We start from the raw sequence: 16,861 nt of genomic DNA on the forward strand, positions 1-16,861 counted from the left end.
TGCAGCATATTATTCCAGAACCCTTCCTTTTGTAGCTGACTCCAGAATTCTTTGAGAGATCCAGATTTCTTTGCAGAATCCAGACTCTAGCATTGCAAAATTATTGCTAGCCTGAACCAATTGCAAAATTCCCAAACCCGAAGGGACTTAATTTTAATTCAGCTTATCTGGCTACCATTGGGCTTGCCCGCTGAAAACTTGTATCTGGCTATTTACTGTGTCCAGTCACCAGAAGGGGCCCTTCCAAATCCAGTCTGAGGTGCATTCCAAACTTGACCAGAACCGCACTGCTGACCTAAATCCCTCCAGAGGTGCCTGTTTGCCGGTGGACCTGCCCAATCCATGACCAGAGCTGACGGTCCAATTTAATAACTCATTCTGTGAGTATCAATAGGAAGAAAAGTGACCCTCGTATATCTGCATTGTCTGATCCCTATCTCAAACGAATCCCTTCTCTAATTCAGAACCATCGTCTTGCTAGAACTATTTTTGCGCTGATTTCTTTTCTCATCTGAAGAAGAAGAGTATCCACAGCAGACGGGTTACGCTGATCACGTGACTGTAAGATCGATCTGTGGCATTCTCTTTTTCATAGTCATAATCTATTGTAATCAACCCATCTGTCTTTTCAAAGTGCATTTCTGTTTTCCATTCTCGCGCCTCTTTTGCAAAAATGTCTCTTACTTAAACCTCTGTAACTCCCTCAGTTTTTATGATATAAACAAAATTTCAACTCCTACTTGTACCTAACATCCTTAGCTATCGTGCGATTATCCTGTTATAGCGAATATCGCGCAAGGAAAAGTTTGCCGCGAATTACAATTCTGAAAGGTTTTTACACGTGTGAATTAGCTTTAAACTGCTTCCAACTTGGACTTTGAGATTTCAAATGTTTTCATTGGGCTAAATCATTTTTGTGATTGTGTGCAACTCTGCAAATTGGCTCCCATAGGAATGTATAATAATTTAAGTGTTTTTGACCACCTTTGGTGTTTTTGCTCAGTCAATTCTAAAGACAATTTCAAAGCCATCTGATAGCTGAAAAGTCAATTCTGTTTTTTTCTTGTTTTTGAAGGCGGAAGGTGGGAGTGATATTCTGTTTGATTTGTGCTATTCCTGAATACCTGCTCTCTCCTCACATCTGTTCATTGCCTATTGGAGGGGTTAAGGGGTGTTGCAGGGGGAACCTCTAACCATAGTGCTATCTATACCAAACCAACACAAAAGTATTCTTTTCTGTGCTGCATTTGTTTCTGTGCTCATTACCTAATTCCTAGTGCATTAAAGATATTATTCAGTGTTCTATCATCCCATTGGTGATTGTTGTTTACCTATTAAAATATATTGTGATTACATTTTAAATACATAAATAAATATTTACCTTTGCATACTAGCCTGATTCCTGCTTAAGTGTGACCGGGGGAGTCTCAGGAGAAGGGTGTGATATGAGTGGTATATCGTTCAGAATATTGAACTTACAGACAAAAATAAATAAGGTCTTCAATTACGCACTACATGCTGGGCGAGACTTGGGTGTGTGCCGGATTGAAATCACTTACACAGTGTTGCTTGCACCTTCTTTTCTTTGGCTACATACACCTTTATGTCTTTTCATTGTATATGTGGACTCTCAACATGTCCCTGATAAGTTTGTTGGCATCAACGGCAAAGTTACAAGGCATGGCCAACACAGGAATGCAGAAAAACAAAGTAATTTGCTTGCTCCTGCGACCTCTACATCTCGAGGTAGAAATGTATCTTGTGTTAAAAAAGCACCCAGTCAATCCTAAACATCATTATCCCCATTATCCTCTTGAATAGGTGCCATTTGTTAGATAATTTTTAGAATGATTGCCCCAACACAATTAACAACATGGCTCTCTTCACGTTTGGGGCTTATCCAATGCCCCCCAAAGCCTCCATGCATGCCTGAAACTATGCCAGCTCATGAATTGCTGATGCTAATATGGGGGTACAATGTCCCGAATGCAAGAGAACGTAAGAGAAACTATAAGCTTAGGGACTGCTATTAACATAAATGTTTTCACCAATTTTACTGAGTTTTGCTTTGTTTTTGCATCACTCTATAGAGTCCATGGATTGCCAAGTACGCAGCTGAGTGAAATAGCAGCACACATATGAACCATTGTAATAAGAAGTAGGCCTCTGAACAGTCAGCCATTTTATTTCACTGTCTCTGCCATGTTGAATTAGGTTTTGTTTCTGCTGCATCAAAGAGAGCCCTCGGGTTGCTGTGTTTGTGGCAGGGTGGCCTGGCAGCATAAATATTAGCTATTATTCTAAAAGTTAGGCCCCTATTACACGTTCTCATGAAACCTTTCCCAAGGGAGTCAAATACACTTTGCAATCATGGTTTGTGGCCTTGGCATAGCCAGACAGGTATACAATAGAAACAAGGATGGGCTTGAATGTGGGAGAGCTGCAGGTGCAGGGAGTAACACGGGATGTCAAGTTATGTGGTCTCACAGAGGAAATGGCCTTGTATTTAGTTTACTGCTGGGGATGGCAGATTTCAATCTTCGCACCGACTGCACATAATTGTAACCTGTTGTTGTCCTAACCAATCAGGATGGGGACATTTACTAACCAATTAGAATAGGGCAACTACTGCTGACTTAGATTTTATGTAGGCAGGAGCCATTAGGATGTAATGTAGCTACAAATAATGTTTAGATTGTATGCAATTTTAGTATAATTTTGTGATTTTTGTCTTTAAATACTGTAGCCTGAAGTGGTTATGCCATGAGCTTTAGTCTTCCTGTCTCAGGAGAATAACTGACTTCCTGGCTGTTATTATTCTGCATTAAACCTGTGTTTTCTGGCAACTCGTGCATCTCATCACTGTTTCCTGGAAATTACTACGGGTCTTCATTTTCATCTGTTAACCCCAACGTGATCTCCAGCACCCTTCAAGAATGTTGGTGTCCGGCCGGCAGGCCCCAATCTGCGGCACCCACAGAGAGAAGATCATGTGCGCATAGTGCGCAGAAGTGGGCGGGTGGCGTGTTTCCCTAAAGGCCTGCTTGGTTTCTGGATTGAGGGCGCCAGGCTGTGCAGGATGTTACAAGGACATGGCATCAGGAGGACACAGAGACCGCATAGTAAGTAGAGAGCATGTGTTGGATAAGATACAGTGTTTTTCTCTTTTTCTTTCATGGTATTTTTTGTTATTGTATATGTGTTAAAGAATTATTGAGGAAAGCTCCTCTTAACGGGGAAAGACAACATTGTAGTGTAAGTGAAAGTACTGTACATTGAAAGGACGGGATATCTCTGATTTCCGAGGTGCAAGGGAACTTAAGGAGGTTTGAGTACTCTTGTCTCAAGGAAAGGCGACAGAGAAAGGATCTACATAATTTTGTAAATAAGTGCTCTTTTGTGTTAGATGTGTTAGAAATTGTTTCTTTATATGTGTTTTTTTGTTCAGTATTTGAACGTTTGAAGTCAGATATTTGTAATAATTCTATAAACAAAGGTATTTATTGTCAAATGCTGTTAGCAGTTGGAGGTAGGGACTCTGGACGTGCTGTAGACGGTGTGACCAATAGGCCAGGGTTGACAAAGTTTTGCGGTAAAATGAATATGCCATTGGCACGTATGTGCAAAGCGCTCCCGCACTATGTAGGGAAGATTTTGAAGTACCACAATGAGTGGGTGCAAAGAACGATAAGAAAAATGTTTACACCATGGCCTGAAGAAAGCCACGCATGATAAACTTTTATTGGAAAAATGAGCAGACATATTTGTTATCAACGTATTCAGAGAATATTTGCATAGCATTTCGGTGCTTTGGGTGAAACAAAGACTGATATGCAAATGGACATTTCTCCTCTGTGAAAAGAGCAGTGTGATAAAGCGTGGTTGGTACTTGCCCAGGGGCCATCCACCCAGGAACAGGTCTCAATGGGCTGTGTTTGTACTGGTAGAGCGACCCCTGCACCTTCTTTTGCATATTTTGAGGTACTTGGGGTCTCACCCTAAGTTACCATGGTAATCCAGATGTGGACCCCTTGCTCACTGTGCTCAGAGAGGCACAGCTCCACTTCTCTGATGAGGCCCGACTAGGCCGAAAACACGTGTCTGGGGTTGCTGTTGGTACTCTTGTTCAGAGGAGATTTGCCTAGCATTTCAGTGCTGGACTGCCTTTGGGTGGGATAAAGACTGATATGCATATGGAAATGTCTCCTCTGTGAAAAGCGCAGTGAGCTAAAGCATGGTTGACACTCTCCCGGGGGCCATCCAACCAGGAACATGCCAATGGGCTGTGTTTTGTGCCGGTAGAGAGACTGCCAGACCTTCTTTTGCATATAAGGGGGAACAGTTGAGAAATCAGCAAGGTATTCTAATTTTATGGAAAATGTTTATAGAAGAAGAAAATACCTCTTGCAGTGGTAGGAGGTAATCCATCCTAGTGGTTTAATGGGCAAGCACCCAACCACTGCCACAAGCAAGTGCCCCGCCACCCCCATATGGTTCTCACCCGCTAGAGCCTACTGTACAATATACCAATCTCAGGTTTTCTTCCCCAGCAGAGGGCGGAAAGCAACATCAGGGAAATCAGGGAGAGCCACCAGAGATTCATGGATTACAGAAATTGAAGACAAGGCTCACCACTACATACAGAAGACAATACAAAAGGCAGAAAGGGAGCTACCACTAGCAGTGGGGAATAAAAGCAGACAACAGGGACAAGCGTTGGGGCAGTTGTGCCTATAAGTGCTAATGAATGGAAGACAAGACAAATTCTCCTTAAGATTGGTGGTGAAGAGGTTGACGACGTCCAAGTTTCGGTCACCCAGATGCCCGTAGACTCATATAGTGTGTGCGGTTCAAGTGAGGGATTACATGATGTGGATGCCAATGTGTACAGGGGCAGAGGTTTTAGGGAACGGGAGAAGACTATGACCACTGCCCGGTCGGATGGCCCTAGCAAAAACAAAGAAACAGATGCGGATTTGCCGACCCAAGCAGCAGGAAATACAGGTCCCGTAGCTGCAGAAGGGACAGGTGAACTGCAAATGGATCGGTAAAACTTAATGAACACCTTGCCCTGCCTTATCGCTGGAGCAGGCAAGTGGTTCTACGCCCTCGAGAAACATACTGCAGGCATCACCTTAGCTGTGGGACACATGAAAAGGATGTTTCCCTCCGTGCTAGGGTAACAAGCAGACGTGCTGTGGAAAAAGGTGCAGTATGTTAGAGTAACATTAAATAACACCACTCATGATGGGGCCCCATTTAATAACTTTTGAGCGCACATGTGGAAAGTTTTGAGAGACATGTACACCATGATAGGCCCGATGTGCATTCCACCATGTCCCGCACAATGAAGGTAGATAAAGATCCTGCAACTTATATACAGAAAATACAAGACATGTGGCAGGCCAAGACAGGTGAGTCATGGGACAAGAATATTATTGTTGTTTTAACATGTGCTGCGCAGGGGACTCCCCGCAGATGTACAAGCAGATTTAAACAAGGTTGTTGGGTTAGAAGCAAAAGAATGGCTGAAATAGAGGCACACATAGTACATTACTGGTGATGGAAACAGGAAAAGGATAAGGACCGGACACTGCAAGCACAGAGGGCAGAAGCAAAGTTGGTGCAGAAAAAGTTAGCGAAGATTAGTCTAGAGGGGGTGGTGATGACTAGGAACAAGGACCCCTACAGGGATGGGGAGAGGGACCCAGAGATGTGAGGAGGGAAATGGGAAGTTTTCATAGAGCAAGAGGAAGTTTCAGAGGGGGGGGATTTCGGGGCATGAGACCTTTAATGGGGCAGCAGTGTTGGTCCTGTGGGAAAATGGGTAATTTTGCATGGGAATGCAGGAGCAGACCAGCAATGGCCTTTAATTACAATGTCCCAACATATCACCCGCTTGCCACCTGCAACCCCAGAAAAGTTCACAACAGCAGTTCGCCCTGGAGGCCCCGAGCCCCGCTGTTTATGCCCCAGGCCCAGTACAACAGAAGGTGCAACATCTAGCACCAAATTTCACCCAGTCACCTGCCCAGACATGGGATAAGAGCACCCTGCCACAGGACACAGTAACTCACTACATGGGGCCAAGCATGCTAGGGGGGAACCCTTTCCCTCTCCCAGGATTGAACACATTTTCTCACTAGCCCAAAGGGAGCTCTGGTGTGCCTTGTACCTTCAGAAACCATTGATTCAGATAAGGCTCTCTGGGTGGGAGTGAAGTTAGGGGATCGAACATTCTCTTTTCAGGTCGACACAGGAGCACCTAAATCCTGCATTAAGGGGTTGTTCCCTATGTCGGAGAAAGTAATGAACATCCAGGGATTTTCTATGGCTGTTGTATCAATTCTTTTCACTGAAGACTTACCTATCACTGTGGGTATGCATGAACTATCAGCGCCTTTGTAATTTTTATCAGACTCCCCTGCTAATCTTCTGGGTAGAGACCTAATGAGTACGCTGAATTTGACCATCTCATTTACAGAAGAAGGTATAGTGTGTTCCAGGTGTGGCATGTACCACATGAGGGCTGCTGCAGTAATACAAGCACTTTATGACCACAGCACCTTAGAGGCGCACCTAGATTTGTTCCTCTATGGGGTACCAATCTTGCTAGGCTGGGTGCCAAAGATTAAGGACAATATTTTGCGTGTAGCTGCACAATTCCTATTTCGACGAGCTGTCCAGCAGAAATGGGCACCAGGCACCATTGTCAAGATATATTTGCAAGTGGTAATGACCAAGACCGATATGGTAATCCTGTGTAGTTGGACGAGGAGGATCTTGAATGGTGAATGGTTTTCTGCATCAACCCAACACTGCGATTGAGGGATGTGTCTGATGAATGGCTGTTTGAAGTCCTGTAAGAGGATGGGGAGATGATATTTCAAATATGATTACCCTCCCAGGTAATAGTAGAACACAGTGGAGTACAGCACTCCCTGCTCCTTGCCAACACCGTATTGTCACACTTACAGGAAGATTGAGACACAGTGCCCAGTCTGCTTGTGGAAAGCATAGGGGCGGTTCACGATAAAATGAAAGCAGAAGCAGTTTTTCTTGGAGTAAGACAATAGCCCATGTCAAAAGAAGCTGAGGAAGGCATTTACTCCACCTTATAGGCCTTATGGCAACAGGGCATAATACAGTAATCCGAATCCCTATGCAACATAGATATTTATCCTGTCAAAAAGGTGAAAGGATCAATTTGGAGGATGGTACAGGACTTATGCCTGTTGAACAATATTGTAGAAGCAGAATTTCCTTTGGTCCCCAACCCTGCCACTATCCTCTGTAATATCCCCACGGAAGCCAACTATATTGCTGTCATAGATATCAAGAATGCATTTTTCTCCATCCCATTACACTGTGAGTCTCAACCACTTACAGTGTTTATCTGTAGGGGCCAAATATTTCAACACACCTGTTTGCCCCAAGCGTACTGTGACTCCCCAAGCATTTTCAACAGAATATTGCAAATGTATCTAGGGAACTTACAAACATGGAGCACAGTGATTCAGTATGTTGACAACCTCCTGGACAAGGACAAGCTGCAGTATTGTCAGCAAGAAGAGGTATACCTAGGGCAGATAATATAATTGGTTGCCAGAAAGATAACACCAGAAAGGGCTACAGCAGTACTGAACACACCACGTCCCATCATGGTCAAGTACATGCAGCAGTTTGAGGAGCTTAAAAAAGCAGCCAGCAGTGCCCTGGTTTTGCCACACCAGATTATAAAAAACAAGTATTTTTGTTCTCACCTTCCAACAGTCAGGTGATGACGACTGTCCTCACACAGAACACTTTACTGGGACACAAGCCTATGGCTTATTACAGTGGTCTCCTAGACCCAGTTATGCAGGGACACTTCCCATGCAAGCAGGCTCTGGAAGCAGCTGCATTCGCAATCCAGAAATCATCACTATTACCATGGGATTCTCTGTCAACCTTTATGGGGAGCATGCAGTTTTTGCCATCTTACAAAATCCAAAACACTCTCTCAACACCCAATGAGCATCGGGTTATGAAGTGATTCTGTCGAACTCCTTCATCCACATTGTCAGGTGCCACACCGTTAATCCAGCTACATTCATTGCTGAACCAGTACAGTCAAATGACACAGTACACAATTGCACTACAAATGAAGACACTACTGATGACACTAAATGCACTCGAAGGGGGGAAGGTGCTTTTCATTGACGGCTAATAAACGATTGATAAGAACACAGGAATAAAGTACACAGGAGCAGCAGTAGTGGGCCTCAAATCAGGTGAGTACCTTGTGTTATTTGAGTGGTCAGAAATGTGAGGCAGACAACTTTGTGAAGATTTTTCAAATAATGCCATTTTATTAAATCAAAAGGTTAGATGAATGCCTCACTATCCCTACTCTGACAAGGATTGTTCCCTGCCTAAAATAAACTAAAGGAAACACTATGACAAACGATTTCTGTCCCTCATACTTGTATTTACAACTCAACAAGGATATATATGGCAATTCAAATAAACCAAATATAAAATGTATGTTCAAAACCTGATAACTGTCTCTCCTTATAATCTGGGTGAATCTTCCTTCCCCTGATTCATGAAGGATTGTATTCAGAATTTCCGAACGGATAAGGACATCCCGTCATGTAACAAAGTTCCACTTCAATTATTTTGTTTCCAAATTGACAATAAAAGTTCCAAATTGAATCCAACCAAAGTTCAAAAATGTGCAACAAGGTTTTCTTCTTTCCACTTTTGACAAAGAGCTCAAAATAGTTTCTTATCATAAACCAAGAATACTTCCATAGTTCATTAGGATTGACAAAAATGTCTTTGTCAGGATAATTCTGCAACAGTTCACAAACACTTGTTTTAACATTGGTAGATGATTCTGCAGCAGCGATATTAATTCGTCAGGATGATTCTGTAACAGTTCACAAAAACCCTTTAGTTGTTCTGCGATTTGTTCTTCAAGAATTTTAACCATACCACAGTACTTCAATGACTCCCACCTGGTCCACTCACCTGCCAGGCTTACTACTACTATGTCCTCTGCCCTGGTGTACACTCCAGCCAGGACAGAAACGGCTAACTATACGTACTGCTCTGGTAAAGGTTAGCTTCCAACACATTAGCAATGTCTCTTGCTTCACAACATCAAGCATAAGTATTTCTTCTTGGAAAACAAGAAACACATTGGGGCTGTTTGTTAAACACTTGTGATTGCTACATGCTGGTTATTCACCGCTCCTCCTGAATATCTCCTGCCATAAGTCAGCGCTCCAGCCACTTTTGTTTCCCCACTTCTGAATTAACAAAATGCTGACAATGGTTCTCTCTCACTCTTACACTTCTTTGGCAATGTGGTCTAAGCAAGGGCCAGGTCCTCTTATGCCCTCCTTTACATATGGGCAATATGTTCTACAAACACTTGCTTTCTTAATTGCCTCCTCTTGGCTTTGGCAATGCTTGTTCTCTTTAGTTTGCCTTGGTATGATTCTCTTTTGGCTTTGGCAATTTATTTATTTATTTTATTGTTCATTTATAACGCACTTAATACCAGCAATTTGTTTCTAAGTGCGGGATCGGGATTCAAATCTTTGTTGCGCTGCGTTGTCTTGCTTCCAAGACAAACGCGTTGCCCCTGAGCTATCCTTCCTCCCTATAGTTGTTTGAATTGGTTTCTCAGGGTATTGCCCTCTCTTGTTGCTGGCATTTACTTGAACCCACATATACACAATCACACCCTTCTGGTCTGATGGTTAAGTTCTTATTCTGCTACCTGCTCCTTTTTGAGTCAGATTGATTAGCAAAAGAATGATTAGTCTGCTTTCTATCAGTTCGGTTTTCAAGAAATGTTTGTTTCCCCCATTTCACTTTGATTATATTGTTTCTGTGCTTACAGCAGCCAGACTTGGCCAGCGGGCGGTTGCGGAGCACTCTGGTGTCACAGTCTACTAGTGAACTCCCTGGGTTTTGGTGTGCGCATCTGTTCATCTCGCTGCCTCTAGGTCCTCTGCTTCTGCTTTCCTGTGTGGCCCAGTAACCTCTCCTTCTTGGCTTCCAGTGGCCCACGCAAGTTGATAAAGGAGCTCTCCTCGCTCCTATGGCTCTCTGGCGATCGCCTGCCAAAGGAGCCCGACTGACAATAGGGAAAGCTTTCAAATTGCGCGCTTCCCACTGCGCCACCTCTGCAATCAAGGTGTCAGACAGAAGAGACCCTCCCAAGACCAGCACCCTTTCTACACATGATGGTGGTCCTAGCTTCTCTGCTCTCCTCTAACTTGTGCTTTTGCTGCCACATGGAGGTGCCACAACTACTCCACCTCCTGCTACTGCTCTTCTTTATGGTGTTCACCCGAGGGGGCTTTTTATGACTACCAGTCTCCCTCAGGTGTGGGTCATTACCACTTATAGGCTGCAACTTGCAGTCTCGTGCCTCTGCAGCCCTCTTCTTCCTCCCAGTACTTTGGGAATTGTGGGACTTGGAGTCTACAATGTCAAAATCAGCTTTTCTCACAGCTTCCATTTTACAACAAGCTATTAGAATGGTGGGATCTCAGGGAAAGTTATAAAAGGGGGTTTCCCCAATCCTTGTGACCTGCCCCTAATGTGATCCTCCCGCAGAACACCACCCGCAGGGTCAGGATCAGACAGCATCTGCCTTTCCATGGTCACATGAAAGGGTCCCAAGCCAGGTTGTCTGGGGAATCATCTCTGATGCATCACAGTTAGCAAAGGTGCCTCTACCCTCACACTACTTGGCACACACAGCAGAGCCTGTGGCCCTCATAACTGCATTGGAACGATCAAAAGGTTTCCCCATTACCATCTATTCAGATTCAGCTTATGTCACATCTACAGTATACTCTGGCCTGTCCTGATGGCACAGAAGATGGTTTAAAAAATCTGACGGTACACCCGTACAGCATGCCACATAATTCTTGAGTTTAATAGATGCATTATCACTCCCCACAGCAGTTGCGATAGTGAAATAAGCAGCCCACACAAACAATAGGGACCTAATTTGTTATGGTAACAGCACAGCAGATTCAGCAGCAAAAGAAGCAGCTTATTTAGAAAACTCAGAGGCCACAGTGTACTCAGAGCTTTCCCTGGAACAGATAGAAATAACAGTACCTTACAATGCAATTCCCCCAATGCCAATTATTGAACTACAGGCAAAGACTCCCACCAGGAATTATGGACAAAGAGGGCTCTGTATCCCCTACGTACCTCATATGGAGACAAAACATTCAGGAAAACCAGTTATGCCTCAAGAGCTGCTCACCGTCGCCCTCTAACAGTTGCACTTTCCCTCACACACATCAAAGGAATACATGGCTGATGATTTGCAGCAAGAGTGGTTCATCCGAATCTGCAGGAACTCATTAGTGATTTCATAATAAACTGCATTGCCTGCCAAATGCACACTACTGATCCTACTCTCAGAACACTAAAAGCAACATTGCCCCACCCCACAGGGGCGTTTTGACATCTGCACACATAAACTATGTGGACATGGTTAACAGGTGCAGTAACTTTTGTTACCTAATTGTTGTGGTTTCCCCACTCTCCCAATGGCCTGAGGCTGGTCTCTGTGACCATCCTTATACTAAATCTGCATCCAAATTTCTAGCATGCAAGGTATTTCCCCAATGGGGAATATGCGACATCATCAGATCACATAATGGCACTCACTTTTTCAATGAGATTTTCAAAGAAATATGTTCTATGTTGGGTACAAACCACCAATTATGCTCCAACCTCAATCCAACGGGCTAGTGGAGAGAATGTATGGGTTATTGAAGCAAAAATTTGCCAAGCTTTGTGATACCTTGCAAAAGAATTGGCTCCAGTGTTTGCTCCTGACCCTTTTCGCGCTACGCAATCAGCCTGGGTCTGTTCATCATCTCACCCCTCTTGAAATAATCACAGGCAGGAGGCTGCACACACATCTCAGTTGAGCAAGCACATACCTCGCTGAAATTCTTGGAGAAGAATTCTAAGGGTACCTTAGGGAACTTACAAAATTTGTCAGGTTAATATTTTGCCAGGTTGGGCCACATCACAACAGTCATGGTCCACTGGAAGAAGAGCAGTTATAAGCAACAGCAGAGTCCTTGCAGTATCAGCAATTACAGCTCTTTTCAGGAGGCAAGGTGTACATCTGCAACTTTGTGCGCAAGTGGAAGGGTCTGAAATCCTTGGTCCTTAGATAGTCATCTACGCTACTCCCCAGCTGTCAAAGTTTCTGTCCTCAAGGCATGGATCCACCTCAGTGATGTCCGGAAGGACAAAAGTACCAGCCCCCCCGAGCAGCAGGAGCAAGAAAAGGGGGAGAATGACAAGGGGAGTAGCGTCTTAATTTCCATGCGTCCATCTGGACAACTAGACATTTCACCAGAGTACCGGGGACCAACACACGAAATTAGGTAGTATTTGCCTTATTTTGTTCTTATTTTATGCATCTTTTGTTTTCTCATGCTATATTTTATGTGCTTTGTTTCTCAAAAGGGTGGGTACTATAACAGTACTAACAGTGAAAATGCATCAATACAATTGAATGTTTCTATGATGAGAATTAAGAGGGATATTTCCAACCCAAGTGATATCCCAGATAAATCTTACGATGTGAATCACAAAACAGAAGAGACCATTTGGTTCTGCCACATGCAGGTAGCAAGGAGAGAAAAATTGGGTGACCCTTGCTTTGTTTGTTCATTGATCTTATATGCAACAGCCACACCTAGCTTGTTTTTACCCCAGGAGTTGCTGCTAGATGTGGCATGATGCCTAGTGCACCTGGCTTTTTACAAGAACAAGTTACTGTCCAGGCACATATGGTCTACATCCAGTGGCGTGCAGTTAATACAATAGTATATTATAATAATTATAATAACAGAAGAAAATGGGTTGCATACTCATATACAAATGTATCGAAAGAAGGGATATGATAAGATAACTGAGGAACTGGAAGGTTTGTCAGAAAGAGTGGGTCCTTTTTAACAACGTCACCCAAATCCAAATGTTTTAATGACACAGGTCTGAACCAGTCACATTGTGGAAGTAGGCCTGTCTTGCAGGTGAATGATGCCTTCTACAGCATAGGCAGGTGGGTCTCGGGGGATAACTGGGTGCAGGGCAGGAGGGCTTTTCAGGCTAAACAAGAAAGTGCTGCAAAACATAAATGCCACTTGTTTCTCTTCCTGGGACAGTTATGCAAAATGTTTAATGTAGATAAACCAACATAAACTCTTGATAAGAATAATGAAACATAGACTGTTCTCCTTATGTTTCAGGAGCAAGGGCAGTGTGACTGTGGGGACAAACCGGAACTGTACTGTGACAGATGACATTCGCGATATCCAAAGGGGTAGCTGCTCTTATGGCTGTGTACTGGGTGTGCAGTGGACTGGCATACACCCAAATGCCACCGTCCTGGGGAGGTATTTTCTTCATGACAACTGTGATGAATCTGATGATGTCATCACTTCTTGCCCAGGGGTAACCTCTTCTCATGTGGGCAGCCACTACCTGATCATGACCCTGGGGTTGGCTATAAGAGGGAGGACTACATGAGGGGAGGCGACTCTCTGGGGGGTGACATTTCATCATCAGATAGGATCACATATCCCCCTTTCCCTTTTCAGGGATATTCCCTCCATATCTCAAGCCTTTATGGTGTACTGTTAAAGTTCCTTTCCACTACCCACAACACCTACATGTGAGTGAAACACCAAAAACTCCCTGTCCTTCCTATATGTATGGAAACCCTGAGACGATGAGGCTGAATGGAGCAATGAAGATCCATGATTGTGAAAAGCACAGGACGTGCTCTAGTCATTATGGGAATAATGATAGCTGCCGGGACATTTAGCACCCCCATCCAGCATGACTGGGAGAGATGCTGCTTGGAGGAGTCCAGTGAAAATGAGAATGCCAAAAGGAAAGGAGCACGAGAGGGAGATCATAGGGACACGCTGCCTGAAGCAACCTTCCGGCCAACCTCTGTCTTGTCTGTGGCCAGGGATCGATATCCCAACCGAGAAAAGAGACAGCTGGTCCCAAGGACCAAGACAAGGGTGCAAGCGGCAGAGACAGCCGGGCCTGAGAACCCAGATGCGGATGAAGAGCCAAGCGAGAAGCAAGCGGCAGAGACAGCCGAGCCCGAAAACCCAGACACGGGTGCAGAGCCAAGCGAGAAGCAAGCAGCAGAGAAGCCACTGACTACTGAAGGTACCCAAATGCCACCAACCAGACAGGAGGAAGCACCTCTCCCTGAGTGCCATACACCAGAGAAACAGGTACATGGCTGGAGAGATGGTCCAGGAGGTCATGGGAAGCCCTGAGCGAACAAGAGTAATGGGTCAATGGACCTCAGGGGTGAAACCAAACCAAAAAAAGCACATGCAGGCTTGACAAAGAGGCGAGCCAAGTTGATGTAACAGAAATAGGGAAACATTATGTTTTTAACCCGCCACTAAGTATCTTTGTCAACATTGTCTGAAGAAGTCCTGGCAGGAGAGTATACCAGCCAAAGTCAAGTTTGTGAATCAAGTATATAGAGTGAACTGTATGGAAAGTCCTGACAGGAGAGTATACCAGGCAACGTCAAGTTTGTGAACCAAGTATATAAAGTGAACTCTATAGAAATTCCTAGCAGGAGAGTATACCAGGCAAAGTCAAGTTTGTAAATCAAATATATAAAGTGAACTGTGTTGAAATTCCTGGCTGGAGAGTATACCAGGCAAAGTCAAATTTGTGAAACAAGTATATAAAGTGAACTGTACAAAAAGCCCTGGCAGGAGAGTATACCAGGCAAAGTACATTTTGTGAATTAAGTGCATAAAGTGAACTATACAAGAAATGTCCTGGCAAGAGAGTACACCAGGCCAAGCCATGTCTTTAAACTAAGTCACAGTGAATGTGTTGAAGAACCTGGCAACCAGTTATCCCATAAAGCTTGGACTTGCATCCAAGTTGCCTTATATTTAAATAGTTTGTTGACCAAAGAACCCCAATGAAGATTCATGCCTTTAAGAGTTTGGAAGTATCTTAAAAAGACATTGAGAAGGAGAACATTTCCCCAAACATGAACTGCAACCCAAAGATGAGGGAGATATCCTGTGGGGCTATAAGAACCTTTGTTGTTTTATTAAACTGTTGTGTTGGTGAAGAAAGACCTTGGGAAGGGAGCCATTCCCTGGAAATGTGAATATTATCCATGAGGAACTTTTGTGTTGGAGTTACATTTTCCTTTTGAGTTTGAACATTTGTGGACAAGCCTCGCATGGTAGAAATCTGCCACCCAATTGGTCCCGCAGAGAAAATGTTTGACTGCCCTTATGACCCTAAGAATTATTTTGATACATATGTTGACCCTTCTGGAGATGGCGGGTGTTGTTTTTTGCTCTGCAGCCCAGAAGAGTATAAAAGAGATTTGAATAATGGGATGAAATTATGGCTACCGAAGACTCCTTTTGATAAGATGAAAACCAAAGATGGTGCAGTTGATAAATCAACTAGAGGGAGCAATGTTAATATGGGGGTTCAATATCCTAAAAGCAAGAGACCATATAAGCTTATGGACTGCTATTTTCACCAACGTTATTGAATTAGGACTGCCAAGTATGCTGCAGGGTGAAATAGCAGCACAAATATGAACCATTGTATTAAGACATAGGCCTCTGAATGTTCAGCCATTTTACTTTAGTGTCTCTTCCAAGGCAGCACAAATATTAGCTATTAAAATGTTAAGCCCCTGTTGTACGTTGTTGTGAAACCTTTCCCACGGGGGTAAAACACATTTTTACCATCATGGTTTTCGGCCTTGGCATAGCCAGACAAGTATGCCATAGTAACAAGGACGGGCTTGCATGTGGGAGAGCTGCAAGTGCAGGGAGATACATGGGATGGCAAGTTATCTGGTCTCACAGAGGAGAATAGCTTTGTATTTAGTGTATTGCTGCGTACGGCAGATTTTGCTGTTCACACTGACTGCACATGTGCTTGGGGATGCAAATCCAAATGTAACCTGTTGTTGTACTAACCAATCAGGTTGGGGAAATGTACTAACCAATTAAAATAGAGCAATTCCTGCTGACTTCAGTTTTATATAGGCAGGAGCCAATAGGATGTTTAGAATGTAGCTACAAATAATGTTTAGATGTATGCAATTTTATTCTAGTTTTGTGGTTTTTGTCTTTAAATAGTGTAGCCCGATGTTGACATATCAAGAGCTTCAGTCTTCCTGTCTCATGAGACTAACTGACCTCCTGGACATTATTATTCTGTATTAAACCTGTGTTTTCTTGCAGCTCGTGCACCTCATCGTTGTTTCCTGGAAATTACCATGGGTCTTCATTTCCACTGACCTCTGTGAGCCTTTCATTTTTATACCAACAAAGATTTTATACCTAAAGGAGACCATGAATCAGGGTCCCAGGAGCATCGTCTGGTCCGAGAGCAACTTTGTTACAACTGCAATACTACCGAAATCTCTATGGAGTCCTATGAACTCCATTAATGGAGACTAACACTGCCATACCACCACTTGTAATCTGGCGGTAATTTCTCTGTGCCAGGTGGCCGCAATGAAAACTCTGTTAAGCGGTATTCTGGCATATTTACCACCGGAATACTGACACACGTGTAATGAGGCCCAATGTTATTGTATTTTTAACTTCACACAAACTGATTTAATTTTCCAATGGGGCACAAAGGAGGATATTCAACTCCCAAATCTGCCTCTCGTTCTACTTTTTTTCTACAGTGTTATTATTGTAAACTGTTTCAAAATTGTTTCAAGATGACATGCCAACAGATCACCGGGTAACTTTCCAATGTGTGGATCATCAAGGAAATTAAT

The sequence above is a fragment of the Ambystoma mexicanum genome, chromosome 1p (genome assembly GCF_040938575.1).
Source record: "Ambystoma mexicanum isolate Mex_15411 chromosome 1p, UKY_AmexF1_1, whole genome shotgun sequence".
Lineage (NCBI taxonomy): Eukaryota > Metazoa > Chordata > Amphibia > Caudata > Ambystomatidae > Ambystoma > Ambystoma mexicanum.